General features: G+C 38.8%; 1 protein-coding gene across 4 annotated transcripts in view; it reads left to right on the plus strand.

The window, feature by feature from the left end:
* The first annotated feature begins 1136 nt into the window (after positions 1-1136).
* The window catches only part of MED22 (mediator complex subunit 22), a 156960-nt gene continuing 151620 nt past the window's right edge, over positions 1137-6476 (plus strand). For 3 of the 4 annotated variants that reach the window (XM_053695761.1, XM_053695758.1, XM_053695760.1), the window contains exon 1: positions 1137-1328. The gene's annotated coding sequence lies outside the window, so the exon portion shown is untranslated. The remainder of the gene's footprint in view (positions 1329-6476) is intronic. The other variant, XM_053695759.1, reaches the window with a different exon arrangement.

Consider the following 6476-nt stretch of genomic DNA (forward strand, 5'->3'; position numbering starts at 1 on the left):
ACTGTGTGTGTGTGTGATATATATACTGTGTGTGTGATATATATATATACTGTGTGTGTGATATATATATACTGTGTGTGTGTGTGATATATATACTGTGTGTGTGTGATATATATACTGTGTGTGTGTGATATATATACTGTGTGTGTGTGATATATATACTGTGTGTGTGATATATATACTGTGTGTGTGATACATATATATACTGTGTGTGTGATACATATATATACTGTGTGTGTGATACATATGTATACTGTGTGTGTGTGATATATATACTGTGTGTGTGTGATATATATACTGTGTGTGTGTTATATATACTGTGTGTGTGATATATATATACTGTGTGTGTGATATATATACAGTGTGTGTGTGTGTGATATATATATATACTGTGTGTGTGTGATATATATATATATACTGTGGGTGTGTGATATATATATATATACTGTGTGTGACGTGTATATATATCTGGAGTGACGTAACCATCGATCTGAGTCAGCCGGATCGTATGTTACGGCACTATATTCTACTTTTGCCTGTCTGAAGGGCTTGTTAACTACGGCGAATCAGGCTCGCCACAAATACGCTGCGGATTTCCAGCGTTTTTGCGATTGACAGCTTGATAAATAGAGGCCTATAAGTCTAAACGGCATTATACCGTATTAGACCCAGGTGCAGACCCCCTAAATGATGATTAATTTAGACAGAGAATAGGACATATATGAGATACTGTGAAATGTGGGGGATTGCAGCACTCTTTTAAAGAAATTCCCTGCAAATCTAAGATGTAGATATTTTATCAGTACACACGGGCTCAAGCAAATGCAAATAAGTTCATTACAAATATAAGGCATTATGGACTATAGGCATCTAAAATATGTCAAGAAGAGTAATGATAATATTAATTACTGCAGTGGGAGATTACTTACCAATACTAGATGTTTATACTTGCGTAAATATAGACATTTGCTAGTAACAGACTAGACAGTGCAAAAGTAGAAAGGACAGTAAGGGAATTCCCAGATAAGAGTAGTCTCTCAACAAGGTGGTAATATGTGTGATGTGTTTAAAGACAGGCGGTTTCAAAACTCAATTGACATGTTATATTGTGTATTCGACCTGAACTTCATAGGTGCAACAATCCTCCATGAAAGGTAGTTTGGCGATAGTAGCCATTAGAAGCTCATCATCCTGATATGATCAAACTACTAGAACATGAGGTGAAAAACGTCCTCCAGTGTTTGCAAGCTTGAAAACAGCAAAGGCAGTGAGCTTGATCAATCTTTCAACAGGTGTGTTCATCAGGTGTGAATAGCCAGTAGACCGAGGTAAGAACGTCCTCTAAAAACCAGCATAATAACCACTATATAGTAAGAAATAGCAGTGGCAGCCCATTGGACAGGTTCAGTAGTTGCAACACAAATGCCTTATACAGCTTACAGTTGTCCGCGGTTAATGTTATAAAGTCCAGGTTTCACTTTTCCAGGCAAACAGTTGGACCGGGATAACACCCTCCGACATCCAATACTCTTTATTTCTTTTTCACATAGATCACGTCTCCTTGCTCGTAGGGAGGCCGACAAAGATAAGTCGAGTATATTCGCCTCTGTACTCCGGACTTCCAACTCCGCTTTGCTGCTTTAGAAAGGTGTCAGTCATGCGCGTTTTGCCCCACAATGCTGAGCGAAAGTAGGGGCCTCGTCAGGACTGTCAATTACCTGTATCTCCAGCCTTTTATTGGTTTTAGCTCTTGTGGGTGTGATATAGTTTAATTGCCAATCTATTTCATTGGCTATCAAGGCCAAACCTCCTGTTACCACCAATATTTAGATACAATGACCTAGATTTGGAGTTTGGCGTTAGCCGTGAAAACCAGCGTTAGAGGCTCCTAACGCTGGTTTTAGGCTACCGCCGGTATTTGGAGTCACTCAAAATAGGGTCTAACGCTCACTTTTCATCCGCAACTTTTCCATACCGCAGATCCCCTTACGTCAATTGCGTATCCTATCTTTTCAATGGGATCTTTCTAACTCCGGTATTTCGAGTCGTTTCTGAAGTGAGCGTTAGACATCTAACGACAAAACTCCAGCCGCAGGAAAAAAGTCAGTAGTTAAGAGCTTTCTGGGCTAACGCCGGTTTATAAAGCTCTTAACTACTGTACTCTAAAGTACACTAACACCCATAAACTACCTATGTACCCCTAAACCGAGGTCCCCCCACATCACCGACACTCAAATAATTTTTTTTTTTAACCCCTAATCTGCCGACCGCCACCTACGTTATCCTTATGTACCCCTAATCTGCTGCCCCTAACACCGCCGACCCCTGTATTATATTTATTAACCCCTAACCTGCCCCCCACAACGTCGCCTCCACCTACCTACACTTATTAACCCCTAATCTGCCGACCGGACCTGAGCGCTACTATAATAAAGTTATTAACCCCTAATCCGCCTCACTAACCCTATAATAAATAGTATTAACCCCTAATCTGCCCTCCCTAACATCGCCGACACCTAACTTCAAACATTAACCCCTAATCTGCCGACTGGAGCTCACCGCTATTCTAATAAATGTATTAACCCCTAAAGCTAAGTCTAACCCTAACACTAACACCCCCCTAAGTTAAATATAATTTAAATCTAACAAAATTAACTCTTATTAAATAAATTATTCCTATTTAAAGCTAAATACTTACCTGTAAAATAAATCCTAATATAGCTACAATATAAATTATAATTATATTATAGCTATTTTAGGATTTATATTTATTTTACAGGTAACTTTGTATTTATTTTAATCAGGTACAATAGCTATTAAATAGTTAAGAACTATTTAATAGCTAAAATAGTTAAAATAATTACAAATTTACCTGTAAAATAAATCCTAACCTAAGTTACAATTAAACCTAACACTACACTATCAATAAATTAATTAAACTACCTACAATTAACCTAACACTACACTATCAATAAATTAATTAAATACAATTGCTACAAAGAAATACAATTAAATAAACTAGCTAAAGTACAAAAAATAAAAAAGAACTAAGTTACAAAAAATAAAAAAATATTTACAAACATAAGAAAAATATTACAACAATTTTAAACTAATTACACCTACTCTAAGCCCCCTAATAAAATAACAAAGCCCCCCAAAATAAAAAAATGCCCTACCCTATTCTAAATTACTAAAGTTCAAAGCTCTTTTACCTTACCAGCCCTGAACAGGGCCCTTTGCGGGGCATGCCCCAAGAAATACAGCTCTTTTGCCTTTTAAAAAAAAAACATACAATACCCAAGCCCCCCAACATTACAACCCACCACCCACATACCCCTAATCTAACCCAAACCCCCCTTAAATAAACCTAACACTAAGCCCCTGAAGATCATCCTACCTTGTCTTCACCTCACCGGGTATCACACCGATCCGTCCAGAAGAGCTCCTCCGATGTCCTGATCCAAGCCCAAGCGGGGGGGTGAAGAGGTCCATGATCCGGCTGAAGTCTTCATCCAAGCGGGGCAGAAGAGGTCTTCCATCCGATTGAAGTCTTCATCCAAGCGTCATCCATCCGTAGCGAAGCGGCAGCATCCTGAAGACCTCCACCGCGGAACATCCATCCTGGCCGACGACTGAACGACGAATGACGGTTCCTTTAAATGACGTCATCCAAGATTGGCTGATCGGAACAGCCAATAGAATGCAAGCTCAATCTGATTGGCTGATTGGATCAGCCAATCGGATTGAACTTGATTCTGATTGGCTGATTCCATCAGCCAATCAGAATATTCCTACCTTAATTCCGATTGGCTGATAGAATCCTATCAGCCAATCGGAATCCGAGGGACGCCATCTTGGATGACGTCATTTAAAGGAACCGTCATTCGTCGTTCAGTCGTCGGCCAGGATGGATGTTCCGCGGTGGAGGTCTTCAGGATGCTGCCGCTTCGCTCCGGATGGATGACGCTTGGATGAAGACTTCAATCGGATGGAAGACCTCTTCTGCCCCGCTTGGATGAAGACTTCAGCCGGATCATGGACCTCTTCAGCCCCCCGCTTGGGCTTGGATCAGGACATCGGAGGAGCTCTTCTGGACGGATCGGTGTGATACCCGGTGAGGTGAAGACAAGGTAGGATGATCTTCAGGGGCTTAGTGTTAGGTTTATTTAAGGGGGGTTTGGGTTAGATTAGGGGTATGTGGGTGGTGGGTTGTAATGTTTGGGGGCTTGGGTATTGTATGGTTTTTTTTTAAAAGGCAAAAGAGCTGTATTTCTTGGGGCATGCCCCGCAAAGGGCCCTGTTCAGGGCTGGTAAGGTAAAAGAGCTTTGAACTTTAGTAATTTAGAATAGGGTAGGGCATTTTTTTATTTTGGGGGGCTTTGTTATTTTATTAGGGGGCTTAGAGTAGGTGTAATTAGTTTAAAATTGTTGTAATATTTTTCTTATGTTTGTAAATATTTTTTTATTTTTTGTAACTTAGTTCTTTTTTATTTTTTGTACTTTAGCTAGTTTATTTAATTGTATTTCTTTGTAGCAATTGTATTTAATTAATTTATTGATAGCCTAGTGTTAGGTTTAATTGTAACTTAGGTTAGGATTTCTTTTACAGGTAAATTTGTAATTATTTTAACTATTTTAGCTATTAAATAGTTCTTAACTATTTAATAGCTATTGTACCTGGTTAAAATAAATACAAAGTTACCTGTAAAATAAATATAAATCCTAAAATAGCTATAATATAATTATAATTTATATTGTAGCTATATTAGGATTTATTTTACAGGTAAGTATTTAGCTTTAAATAGGAATAATTTATTTAATAAGAGTTAATTAATTTTGTTAGATTTAAATTATATTTAACTTAGGGGGGTGTTAGTGTTAGGGTTAGACTTAGCTTTAGGGGTTAATACATTTATTAGAATAGCGGTGAGCTCCAGTCGGCAGATTAGGGGTTAATGTTTGAAGTTAGGTGTCGGCGATGTTAGGGAGGGCAGATTAGGGGTTAATACTATTTATTATAGGGTTAGTGAGGCGGATTAGGGGTTAATAAGTGTAGGCAGGTGGAGGCGACGTTTTGGGGGGCAGATTAGGGGTTAATAAATATAATATAGGGGTCGGCGATGTTAGGGCAGCAGATTAGGGGTACATAAGGATAATGTAAGTAGCGGCGGTTTACGGAGCGGCAGATTAGGGGTTAATAATATGCAGGGGTCAGCGATAGCGGGGGCGGCAGCGATAGCGGGGGCGGCAGATTAGGGGTTAAGTGTAAGGTTAGGGGTGTTTATACTCGGGGTACATGTTAGAGTGTTAAGTGCAGACGTAGGAAGGGTTACCGCATAGCAAACAATGGGGCTGCGTTAGGAGCTGAACGCGGCTTTTTTGCAGGTGTTTGGTTTTTTTTCAGCTCAAGCAGCCCCATTGTTTCCTATGGGGGAATCGTGCACGAGCACGTTTTTGAGGCTGGCCGTGTCCGTAAGCAACTCTGGTATCGAGAGTTGAAGCTGCGTTAAAAATGCTCTACGCTCCTTTTTTGGAGCCTAACGCAGCCTTTATGTGGTCTCTCAATACCAGAGTTATTTTTATGGTGCGGCCAGAAAAAAGCCGGCGTTAGTTTTTCGGGTCGTTACCGACAAAACTCCAAATCTAGCCGAATGTATAACAAGGCGATACATTTTTTTATAAAACCTATATCATTCACTGAAGCCTGTGTGTACTGTTATACAATCATAACTAGAAACTATATACAAAGGGGGATAAAGAGTCTATGATTCAGAAAGGAACCCTGTGCTTACAGTAAATACTAGTAGATAGGATGGCGTTTAAAAAAGGCATTGTTCTGTAGAAATATAAATAAGATACCACATTTTTGACCTTCATTGTAAACTGACTATGATATATTGAAACAAGGGAATTTTTCTTTGTGTGATCACTAAGATAAGCAGGAAAAAGTCATTACGAAACTTAGAGTATATATGCATGGATATCTTAGCCCAGGAAAGATGCATATTCTATCCTTTCATTCAGACCATGTGGGGAAACAGTTTTTAAGGTGTAATTTCATCTTGCTTCCTTATTTAAAAGGCATTTATTTTCATCGCCTCCTCTCCCATTAGTTATTCCTCTATCAATCCTAGAGACAGTACTACTAATCAATATAAAAAATATATATATGTATCTCTATCATCTCTATCTCTATCATCTCTATCATCTCTATCATCTCTATCTCTATCATCTCTATCTATATATATATATATATACACACACACACAATGCCTTGCAAACGTATTCACCCCCTTGGCATTTTTCATGTTTTGTTGCCTCACAACCTGGAATTAACATGGATTGTTTGAGGATTTGCATAATTTAATTTACATAACATGCCCACGACTTTTGAAGATGTTTTTTTTTCATTGTGAAGCAAACAACAAATAGGACAAAATAGCAGAAAAAGTCAATGTGCATAACTATTCACCCCC

This window comes from Bombina bombina, chromosome 12, assembly GCF_027579735.1.
Source record: "Bombina bombina isolate aBomBom1 chromosome 12, aBomBom1.pri, whole genome shotgun sequence".
NCBI classification, from domain to species: domain Eukaryota; kingdom Metazoa; phylum Chordata; class Amphibia; order Anura; family Bombinatoridae; genus Bombina; species Bombina bombina.